At 50.9% G+C, this 12,491-nt stretch overlaps 1 pseudogene; it reads left to right on the forward strand.

The window, feature by feature from the left end:
* Nucleotides 1–12,003, forward strand: part of LOC125518568 — a 16,325-nt pseudogene extending 4,322 nt beyond the window's left edge.
* The last annotated feature ends 488 nt before the right edge of the window (nucleotides 12,004–12,491 follow it).

Here is a 12,491-nt window from a genome sequence, read left to right on the forward strand (position 1 = left end):
CAACCCCGATGACAAGCCAAGAAATTGCTTCATACTTTTGATGTTCACAAACTTTTTCAATCTTCATGCAATACATGAGCGTGAGCCATGGACATAGCACTATAGGTGGAATAGAATGGTGGTTGTGGAGAAGACAAAAAGGAGAAGATAGGCTCACATCAACTAGGCGTATCAACGGGCTATGGAGGTTCCCATTAATAGATATCAATGTGAGTGGGTAGGGATTGCCATGCAACGGATCCACTAGATCTATAAGTGTATGAAAGATCAACAAAAGAAACAAGTGGGTGTGCATCCAACTCGCTTGCTCACGAAGACCTAGAGCATTTTGAGGAAGCCCATCATTGGAATATACAAGCCAAGTTCTATAATGAAATATTCCCACTAGTATATGAAAATGACAACATAGGAGACTCTCTATCATGAAGATCATGGTGCTACTTTGAAGCACAAGTTTGGTAAAAGGATAGTAGCATTGTCCCTTCTCTCTTTTTCTCTCATTTTTTATTTTTTTATTTGGGCCTTCTCTTTTTTATGGCCTCTTTTCTCCCCTTTTTTATTTGGGCTTCTTTGGCCTCTTTTATTTATTTATTTATTTTCATCCGGAGTCTCATCCCGACTTGTGGGGGAATCATAGTCTCCATCACCCTTTCTTCACTGAGACAATGCTCTAATAATGATGATCATCACACTTTTATTTACTTACAGCTCAAGAATTACAACTCGATACTTAGAACAAGATATGACTCTATATGAATGCCTCCGGCGGTGTACTGAGATGTGCAATGATGCATGAGTGACATGTATGAAAGAATTATGAACGGTGGCTTTGCCACAAATACAATGTCAACTGCATGATCATGCAAAGCAATATAAAAATGATGGAGCGTGTCATAATAAACGGAACGGTGGAAGGTTGCATGGCAATATATCTCGGAATGCCTATGGAAATGCCATGATAGGTAGGTATGGTGGCTGTTTTGAGGAAGGTATATGGTGGGTTTATGGTACCGGCGAAAGTTGCACGATACTAGAGAGGGTAGCAATGGTGGAAGGGTGAGAGTGCGTATAATCCATGGACTCAACATTAGTCATAAAGAACTCACATACTTATTGCAAAAATCTATTAGTTATCGAAACAAAGTACTACGCGCATGCTCCTAGGGGGTAGATTGGTAGGAAAAGACCATTGCTCGTCCCTGGCCGCCACTCATAAGGAAGACAATCAATAAATAAATCATGCTCCGACTTTATCACATAGCGGTTCACCATACATGCGTGCTACGGGAATCACAAACTTCAACACAAGTATTTCTCAAATTCACAACTACTCAAATAGCATGATTCTAATATCACCATCTTCATATCTCAAAACAATCATCAAGTATCAAACTTCTCATAGTATTCAATGCACTTTATATGAAAGTTTTTATTATATCCCTCTTGGATGCCCATCATATTAGGACTAAATTCATAACCAAAGAAAATTACCATGCTGTTCTAAATACTCTCAAAATGATATAAGTGAAGCATGAGAGTTCATCTATTTCTACAAAATAAAACCACCACTGTCGGGGATATACCCCGCGGCGTAAACCGGCCGGAACTTTAACCCGGCCGGACTTGGCGGTTTACTTGAGACCCGGCTGAAACTTGACGATTCACTGGTGACCCGTTTGGACCTGGCGGTTTATGATTCATTGGTAATCCGGCAGGCGGGTCAGAGGAGCGACAAGACCCGGTGGCCCAATGGGCGGTTCATGAAGGCCGGTTCATACTATGGTGGGCCGGTTTAAGGAGAAAGGCATGACGAATATTTACCTTACAAGGAGTTAAGACCAGGACTTGTATCCGGTTTATATTAGAGATAGACTAGTCCTAATCCTAATAGGACTCCACATGTAACCCGCCCCTTCAACATATATAAGGAGGGGCAAGGCTCCCAAAAGAGGACGGGCTACAAGCAAGAAACAATCTTAGGGCTAGACACAAAGAGGATGCCGGTTTACGGCGACTCCCTCATGATGATAATGAGACCTAGCCTCAAACAGCATGTAGGGTTGTTACCGGATGATGTTTCCCGAGGCCCGAAGCTGTCTAAATCCCTGTCTTGTGTTGCGTCTCTCGATTCCGCTCAACCCCTCTCAAGCTACCACATAGATGCGTTGGCCTCGCGACTAAGTCCTGACACTAAGGACATCTGCCGTGACAATTCCACGACAGTTGGCGCCCACCGTGGGGCCCGCGCACGGTGGTGATGAGTTCTTGAAGGGATCTCTTCAAAGGATCGAGAAATTAACGATCTGCCAGATCAGGAAGAACCGGCTCGAAAGTACATTGACTATGAGTTCATCAATCAAGATTGAAAGGTTAAACTTCAGTGGCAGTCACGATGACGTGAACAAGTTTTAAGTTCGATGGGATCTAGGGTTTGGATATTCTTCGGCTTATCGATACGACCCGTTTCATCGAATCCGAATAAAGATCAGTTTTATGTGCTATTATTACGTGTCGCCGAGACCAAGATGAAGCTTTCCACTGCAGTTTTTCTTCCTCGCATTGCGGGACGGATATACCAAGGCCGACTCGAAGAAGTCCTGCGCTATGGTCAAGTCGCCGTAGTCCTTTATATTTCTCCAGCAGGCCAAGCTAGGCACGTGTACAGGGGTCGGTCCTGCTGCGGTGTCTTCACGAGAAGCTTGAAGACGCCTCTGTTCGTACGAGGCAACAGTGACAATCAAACTGCTTCAATTAGTACTTTGCCACGCATTGGTCAGGTTGTTCTACAACTCCAAATTGTTTACTTACCAAAAGCTGCTGCATGGGGAGGCAACCAAGACAATCCATCATGGTGCTGGATTAGTAAAGTCAGATGATGGGATTTGATCTTCACAGCCTCGCCTTACCACCCGCTTAAGACCGTAAGGCCTCAAGTCTCTGTCTCGTTTTCTATGCCAAGTCGCCGCCGTTTGTCATCTCACCGAGCTACCGAAGAGCGATTTGTTTGTCCGTAGTTTCAACTCGGCCCCCTGTTGCCGCTGAGCCGCTTCGGCTGTCCCTGCGAGACCCTGCCGGGTTGCTTCCGGTTGTGTCCGGCCACGGGCCGCCCTGCTCTAGGCCCGCGCCGGTCGACGGCGTCGCTCCCGCACTACTCCTCTGTGCGCCAAAATCCGCTCACCCACGGGCCTACGGATCTCCGAGGTGGCTCGTTACCGTGAGCTTTGACTCGGCTTCGCTGCCTCTACCTGAGCTGCTGTTCCTATGCCTGTGACTCGCCATCACTGAGCCGGCCAGTTTCGTCAAGTCACCGCCATCACGCCCGTGAGCCGCCCTGAGTGCGTCCGCTACTGCGTCCGAGAATCGCCGCTGCTCATGTCCCACTTCCAAGCCGCCGCCGGACTGGTGCCGGGCCGCCCCGGACTCGCCTTTGTTACCCTGAGACGCCTTGCTCCTCCGAGCCACCTCGAGTCGCCGTATACGCGGCCAAACCACCCCGGCCTCGCTCAAACTGGCTTCACCTTCACCTCCACCGTTGGGCCGCATGCTCATCACTTAGCTGTCGTGCGCCGAACCACCATTGCTCTGCTACTTTGAACCAGATGACAAATCCACGACAGTTGGCCTAGCCCTGCCTCCGGGCTACTGCCGTGGATCGACGGCCAGTTCGACCCCCGCTTGGCCTCTGTTTCTGGGTCGTCGCTGCAGCTTCGAAGCACCTATATGGCTGATATTCCTTCAAGCCACCTCGGTTCCGGGTCACTTTGCCTCCACACAGTTCTGCTAGTCGTCGTCATCGTCTTCATCTCCGAGCCGCCCTGGTCGCGCCCCACGATTTGGTAGCGCTGCCTCTCCTGCGCCGCCTCGCGCGGTTCTGCACCGCTGGGTCACGACCCGTGGCTCTCTCCATAAGCCGGTCATCTAGCAAAAACATCAGGTGATACCCATCTTATCTGTTTCATCTGTATACAGTATCTGTCTGCGAAATAGTTACTCTATCTTGTAGTATTTTACGCAGGACAAAATCCACTACAAAGTGGTATTATGCCACGGATATGGAGGCATGCCGACATCATTTCAGTACAGCTGGTTGTTGTTACTCAACGGACTCCCGCACCGGTTTACAACGCCGTGGCCGTCACTCGCGACCGCGCCGGTTTACAAACGCCGTGGCCGTCTGCCGCGGCTGACTCGGCCATGATTGATTTCATCTTTCACGACGGTGATCATCAACTCCACGGTGGATAACCCCTGGCATGATATATCAGGTGAAACTCATCCAATATATTTTATATTGCCTTCTTTAAAAGAGCAATTACTCTGGTTTGCAAAGTTGTTTAATGCTAGACCCTAAACCGCCATATTGGTGCAAATTTAAAGGCCGTCAGAAAATTTCCGGTTGAAAATGAAGATTCCGGTTTAAAATCTGGTTCAAGGGAAAGATGTCTCCCACAAAGTTTTGAAGCTCTTAATATCCGGTTCAAGATCCCAGTTCAAGAAGAATTTATCTCTTGCAAAAAGTTAAAAATTTCCAAAGAGGACCTGCTGCCATGATGCGCGGTTCAAACATGGGTATCCTGCCTTATTGGCTTATCATATTATTGATCACTTGGGGGCTTGGTTGTATTCGAACCATAGTCACACCTTTTGATCGGTTCAAAGCCAAATCAATCTGGGGCCAAAGAGAGTGTTGTAAAACAACAAATCAAACATAGGCACCCAATGAGCACAGCTCAAAACGTTACTTGGGGATTCTTTGCTATCGAAATGAACTTAGAATCTACACTTGTAATGGGCTATCAAGCCATGGCTTGGAAGACTGGTATATACACCTAAAACCCCGGGTTAACCTGCCTATTTAAGTAAGTCACTCCGCCCAGGTAAACCTGGTATGACCCTTCAAACTTTGACAAGTTACTGTAAAATGAAGACCCTGAACTTGTCAAGTTAAAACGATGATTGGTTAAGGATTGAGGACCATCTTAAAAGGCTTTGAAAAAATGGTTTAACTTAGTGGCCTGGCAGCCATGAAAAGCCTCAAATTTGGGGCCTGGCAGCCCGTGAAAAGCCTCGACTACAACGGTTTTATTTGCTTTTTGCTAAGTTTTGCTTTCTTTTTATAAGATTTGTGATGCTTTCAAACCGGCGTTTATCTACCCGGTTAGGCTGTCAACTACAAGTTGTCAGTACACAATCAAGTTATAATCCGGAGACTATCAACCCGGTCTGGTTTGACTACGAGTCGCCAGTATTATATGTGGTTAAACCGGTGTTTATCACAACCCGATACAGTTTTATCTTAAACCGGCACAATATGGAAGGAGTTATCAGTACTCAAGATTGGAGTTATCACCTTCACTACAAAAAAGTTGGTAAAACCAACAATGTGATTCAATGTCACAGGTATGATATATTTCATATTTGATTATTCTTAAGTGCAGCCTTGGGTATAAACTCGGGGTATATGTTGGGCCTTATGACCCGTCCGGCGGTAAACTGCCAGGACACTTTAAACTTGTTGTATGCAGAAACAGGTTTGTTAAACCAGCCTGGCTTTGGACTATAAGTCGCCAGTATATATATTTGGATTGCGCCATTGGAATCATGCGCTTATAAATCATTGGGTTATATTATTCAAATAGCCAAACTTGGCTGAAATTTCATTATGATGTTGAATGAATAAGGTTTTCATACCGGATTATATTATCTTGAATAGCCAACATGGCTGGATTTTTATGGTTATTAATAACCGATATTATTGAATTTTCAAAGTCGCTTTAGCGCAATGGCTATTATTTTATCAAAGGATATGATTTATTCTACAATGGAAGGAATAGTCCCGAGTCGCTGCAGGCTTACGACCCGGCACTTGGGGGCTACACTATTCAAGTTGAGATTATATCAAATATGCAAGTCTCATGTCGCTGCAAGCATGCACCATGACACTTCGGGGCTAATGCAAAGTCATTTTTTTGGCCTTATTGAAGACCCGACTCATCATATCATAATGAGCCGGCCCTTGGGGGCTACCAATTGCTCCTGTCAACAATTCAAGGTACACAAGTTTTCGTCCATAATATTGAAGGATCCATTGCTCAGTTGGTAAAGCACAAAGCTCTTAACCTTGTGGACGTGGGTTCAAGCCCTACGATGGAAGCTACATTATCAGATGTTATTTTCATTGAAGTATATATCAAGTCCCGGTTCATTATTATCTTACTAAGCCGGCCCTTGGGGGCTACACTGATTGAAGTTTTTATAAGCAATTGCAAGTCCCAGGTTGCTGCAAGCATGACAATCCGGCACTTGGGGGCTACATATATGGAGTCTTCAGCTTTCACTAGTGACTGAGATGAGCAACATGGATTTCTTCAAAGTGGCAGTAATTATATGGAAGCAAGTCTCAAATCATCACTTTGTTCTGTTCAAAACTTGGGGGCTACAGGTAATATGGATATAAGGGGGAAATATCTTCTAAATTTCAGTTTTGAGCTAACCAGATTGACCTGGTGTCTGCAACAATCATGAACCGGCGTTGGCAACAATCATGAACCGGCGTTGGAAACAATCATGACCCGAAATTATCAGTTTTTATAACCCGGCAATTTTGGTAATATTAAATCGGCAAGTTTTAGATCTTCAAACCGGCTGAATATCAGATGAGTATTTCAAGACCTATATTTCTTAAACCGGCGCTTTGGAAGCCGACTCAAGTGGATTATTCTTCACAATATTTTCCTATGAGAAACCAACGTCAGCAATTTGAGTATGAGGCTGGTTATTGATCCGGATTTTCTAGAAGGAGAAAATGACAAGGATTTAAGGATGATTAGGTGCCTGTCTACAAGAATTCTTAATCCGGAGCACAACCTGTCAAATTGGTTCTTGTGTTTGTTTTGCAGCATAAGTTTACCATGGATAAATCCAAGCTAAACTTGAGGGCTAATGTCGGGGATATACCCCGTGGCGTAAACCGGCCGGAAGTATAACCCGGCCGGACTTGGCGGTTTACTTGAGACCCGGCTGAGACTTGACGATTCACTGGTGACCCGTTTGGACCTGGCGGTTTATGATTCATTGGTAATCCGGCAGGCGGGTCAGAGGAGCGACAAGACCCGGTGGCCCAACGGGCGGTTCATGAAGGCCGGTTCATACTATGGTGGGCCGGTTTAAGGAGGAAAGGCATGACGAATATTTACCTTACAAGGAGTTAAGACCAGGACTTGTATCCGGTTTGTATTAGAGATAGACTAGTCCTAATCCTAATAGGACTCCACATGTAAACCGCGCCCTTCAACATATATAAGGAGGGGCAGGGCTCCCAAAGAGGGCTACAAGCAAACAAACAATCTTAGGGCTAGACACAAAGAGGAGAGCCGGTTTACGGCGACTCCCTCGTGATGATAATGAGACCTAGCCTCAAACAGCATGTAGGGTTGTTACCGGATGATGTTTCCCGGGGCCCGAAGCTGTCTAAATCCCTGTCTTGTGTTGCGTCTCTCGATTCCGCTCAACCCCTCTCAAGCTACCACATAGATGGCGTTGGCCTCGTGACTAAGTCCTGACACTAAGGACATCTGCCGTGACAATTCCACGACAACCACCAGTCGCTCTAAAAAGATATAAGTGAAGCACTAGATCCAAATGACAAACATACTCCGGCGAGATATCAATTTGAATTCAAATGTAGCGGTGTACTAGAGTAGGGGTACCCTAGTATCCCGAACTTGTGCACGGGCAGTCGCAGCATCCCGCGGCAAGGCTTGCCGGGTGACCGCCAAGGTCCTCCGTGGTTCCTTTGGAGCCATTCAAGGACAAAGTATCCAAGCCAAGGAGACAAGACCCCGGCAAGAGGAGCTTGCCGGGAAGGCCAACCAAGGCATCTCAAGGAACTTGCCGCGACGCGCCACGCGTCCCGGCAAGGCCCGGTGAGCGACAAGCTCCCGGACGCGACAAGACAACGACCGCGGCAAGGCGCTTGCCGCGGCAAGCCACCACTCTGTGCCCGCGCTCCAGCACATCCACCAACGTGTCGCTCTGGGACCCTTCCAGGCGTACGTGGCGGGAGGCTGTGCAGCCAGCGGCGCGAGGTGGCAAACGCGGAAGACTGGATATGGCAAGCGGCACTGACTAGACTTGCCATCAATGGCGAGCGGTGGCAAGCGGCGCTGACAAGATTGCCATCGTGGCGAGCGGTGCGCGCCTGACGGTCCCTTTTGCACTATTTAGGCGACGCAGACGGGCATTTAATGCCCTTGTCCCCTGCCGTCAGGGTTAGGTATGATACACTGTAGCAGGTAGCTGTACCAACCGCAACACCTTTCCATTTTTACCCTTGTCTACGTTGCCACCTGTCGGTGACCCCTTGAGCATATAAAAGGAGGCCCATGCGCAACGTAGAGGGGGGGAGGAAGAGAACACTCACGCTCGGTCTCGTTAGCTGCTGGTGTACTGTAGCACTCCGCGCTCCCGAGCAAGAACTCAATACAAACCACAAAGCAAGGAGTAGGGTTTTACGCATCCGTGCGGCCCGAACCTGGGTAAACTGCTCGTGTGCTTCGCCTCGATCCGCTCTTCGTGCGACCCTCGCCCCCGTCCGAACCGAAAGGGACTCGGTCCGCCGGTCCCATAGGTGTTCGTGGATTAGTCCCCACATCTTTGGCTGCAGACGACGTCGTGCAGGAGTTCTTTGACGGCCTTGGTAGAAGTGCCGGTCCGCTCCGACGAAAAGAATAGCCTCACCCGCGACACCACCGATGCGGAGATGACACGCATCGCCACTAGGCTGGAAGAGGCGGCGGCAGCCGCAGCCGCGGGCGAATTTGGATTCACCGTGGAGGAGGCAGAGGCAGCAGAGGCGGCAAGCCGTGCCGAGCGAGGGGAGCTCGTCGGCGAGAAAGAGCTTGCCGGGCATGACGTCGAGTCGAGCGAGCCCGCCGAGGATACGAGCGGCTCGCTGGAGATCAACTCCTCTTCCTCCTCATCTTCAGGCAGCTCGCCGCAAGCAGAGCCTCCATCCCCACCAAGAAGGCGTCTCCGCAAGGCCGGGGACGTAGCGGCAGCAGAGGCGAAACTCACTATTATCAGTGGTGGTGAGTGGAGCGTAGGGTGCTGGAGCATGGGGGGAGTGGGCAGAGTGCTGAGATGTCGCGTGTATTCCGTGAGTGTCCTTATGCTTAGTATCAAGGCGAGGGTGTAGGAATGGACATAGCACGCCGGCGGCGGGCGACCGTCAGAGTTGAACAGTCGCCGCGTCCGCGCGACACGAGCGTCGCGAGCGCGCGTGACGAAGCACTGTTGCTGCAGGAGCAACCTAGGCGACGCCTGCTCCGGCGGAACTTGAATGGACAGACGGGGTCCAGCCCGACCATCCGCTGTGGCGTGCTGGGCCATGCCGCTTTCTTCACGACGTAGCGATGCGCATAGTGAAGAACGTGCTAAGCGCGGAGCGTGTGTGATCTGCGCAGACCCACCGGCCACTGTTCCCCGCTAAGAAGCGCCAAGAGAAACTACTCATCCGCCTCCTTGCGCGGACGTGAGCCGGACTGTACGATATCGTTGGCTCCGCGTATCCCTGCCGGACGAGTAAGAAGGAAGTATGTAGATCTCTGGTGAGTTGCAGTGCGTGTGAGTTCTTCAAGTGTATGTGCGTTGGTCGTGGTGCGTGTAGTCTCATTGCTGTTACCAGCACCACCAACGCCGTGACCTCCTCCATTCCGCCATGGCTCCGAGAGCCGACAAAGGGAAGGTTGTGAAGTCGACCGAGGCGCAGCGGCTTGCGGCGCTGCGAAAGGAGCAGGCAATCTTGACGAACCCACCGCGACAGCAGGGGGTGCGTCCGAGACAACCTTGCCGGACCCGGCAACTGTTCTCCAGAGCAGCCCCCAGCGTAAGTATATGGTTCGCTTTCCGCTGTTAGGCGCGCATGGATACTCTTTCTTTGCTGACATCTGACTGTTGGTTTGTGTAGGAGCAGAGCAGCCCCACCAGGAGCGCCCGGAGGCCGCCCCGAAATGCCAAGGGAGAGTCCTCCGGCAAGGGAGAGTTCTCCGGCAAGGGACAGCACCAGCGTCCCCCCGGCGGCGGAGACTACGACTGCCGAACCCAGTACAGGTAATCTTCTCTTCAAAGCTTCCCTTGGGTTCTTCTTCTTTTTGGGTATTTGCTTGACTTTTCTCACTTTTCCGGCCATCAGACCCATCTGCTGCGGAGCCGATGGAGACCGAGGTTGCTGCTCCGACGACGCCGCTGCCACTGAAGAAGCAGCCGGCGCTGATGATCCCGCCGGCGACGAGGCCGCCAAAGCTGCCGCCGCAGCAGCTGGCGAGGGGTCTGGCGATCGCACTGACGGCCCTGAGGCCGCAGGAGCGCCAGGCGCTACGTCGACCGCCGACCCGTCCGCCGCTGCCGCAGCGCCAGGCTCCGAAGAGCCCCAGCCAGGCGTCTACTTGAAGGCCGGCGATGGCGTCTTCATCAACCTCCCCTGGGCGTCAAGCTCCAGGGCGCCGGTCGAGGGAGAGAGCTTCGATGGAGAGGTGCTCGCCTCCGCTGGGCTGACGCTAGTTGACGCTGCGATGCACCGAGCAGCAGCAGGGCGAGCCTGAGGAGGAGCGGCTGCTGCGGAAGCTGTTGTCGCTCTACCGCGCGCGGCAAGCCAAGCTGGAATCCCGCGAGGCGCTTGTCGCGAAGGCGGGAGCGGACATCGAGAAGCGCGCGGAGGAGCTCCGGGGTCTCAACCAGGAAGCTCTCCGGTCCCTGGCAGAGGAGCGGGAGCAACTCGCCGAAGAGCAGAAGGCCTTCTTCCTCGAGAAGGCCGAAGTTGAAGAGCAACAGCGGCTTGCCGCTGAGAAGCTGTCTGCGCAGGAGGGCGAGCTGGTGCAGCGGAAAGTTAACCTCGACAGCCACGAGGAGGAGCTTGCCGCGCGTGAGCAAAAATTCGGCGGAGCCCTTAAGCAAGCAGAGGATGCTGCCGCAGTTGCCGAGGCCGCCAAGGAATGGAGACGAAGGTGGCGCAGCTGGAGGCCGATCTCAAGAAGGAGCTGGAGACGAAGGTGGCCTGGCAGCTGAGGCCGATCTCAACGGGCTGTGGAAGAATGACGAGAGTGAACGAGCTTTCCCTACGCTCAAGCGGTCGTGCTTAACACAATTGCCGAGCTGATTGAAAACGGCAGGACACCCATCAGGCAGACTCAGCAGCTGGCAGGTTTCGTCTCGCCGTAAGGGCAAGAGCTTAGCGCGCCAAGGACTCAACGCAGGGATCTTGAGGGATTGAGCGATCATATAGCGTGACCACTTACGAAACCCAAGACTCGAAGGGCTGACACTCAGCTCGTTCCTAGTGGTGAAGCAGATTAAGAGAACAGTAGTCATCGACAGGACATAGCGATTGAGTCATGAGGAACGACAAGGTGGCCGCTGCTGTGCGAAGTTTGCCCTGCTTCCGGCCGGCCCAGAATGCTTTTAGGAGAAGTGAGAAAAGAAAAAACAACGGCACGAAGTGAGATGGTGCTCCGTGAATGCTATGCCTGTAGAAATTTACGTGGCCAGGGAAGACCTTGGTTCCGAGAAGCGGCGCAGCTGATGAAGAAGAATAGTCGGTGGATCATACTGGTGAAGTCCCGGTGTGCTGTGACTGAGAACTAACGCAAACCCAGCGCCAAGCTCACCTGTCCTTCAAAGGCGTGGGCGAGCGCGCGTCCGACGCGTCGTGGTGGCAAAATCCAACCAGCAGCGGCCCGAAGCGCCTGCGAATGATCTGCTGCTCGAGGTGAGAGCTCTTCAAATAATATGAGAGTGATGGTGTATATAGGTGGAACCGTTCCGCTACTCAGTGCGATGATGCGCTCGAACGCGAGTGTCACGCAACGTCCTCAAGGGCACACTCCCTAGTCCGCCTGTATGCCTGATACTGGCAGAGCTAAAGACCTTGTGGCGCACGCGCAGTGTGTAATAAAGGTGGGCGGATATTCAATGAAGGAGTATGAGGAGCGACCTGTCAGCGACTAATAGACTACACGCGCGCGGCTTGTCTTCTTGCTTGTCGTTCTGCGTTATGTATAGAACAATCCACTCTAGAGATGTGCAAGCCGCGACAAGCTAACTTGTAATGTAACTTATTCTGGGTAATGATTGTAAATGTCTTAATATCCCTTTACTTGATTCCTTCCTTTGTATGATGTTTTGCCCTACGCTTTTAGGGAACTTGCCGGTGCAGGCACCTGAGCCGCGAGCGCTGGTGCAGCCGGCGAGCTGAGGTGCGGGACGTCAGCAGCCTGCTGGCGGTGCCGACAAGAAACCTTGTCGCAACTAGTTGCAGCTCACTTAAGTTGTTGAGCGGACTCGAAACAAAGTAAGGGCGCAACTAGCTACGAGTTGGTTCCTCCGCGCACAGGTTTTCCATACAAAGTGCGGTCGTTCAAGGGAGATTAACTTAAAAATTTAAAAAATCTGATTGCTCAAACTTTGGCAACTTAGCTTTTCTGTTGTTTGCTTCC

Source organism: Triticum urartu, chromosome 7, assembly GCF_003073215.2.
Source record: "Triticum urartu cultivar G1812 chromosome 7, Tu2.1, whole genome shotgun sequence".
Lineage (NCBI taxonomy): Eukaryota > Viridiplantae > Streptophyta > Magnoliopsida > Poales > Poaceae > Triticum > Triticum urartu.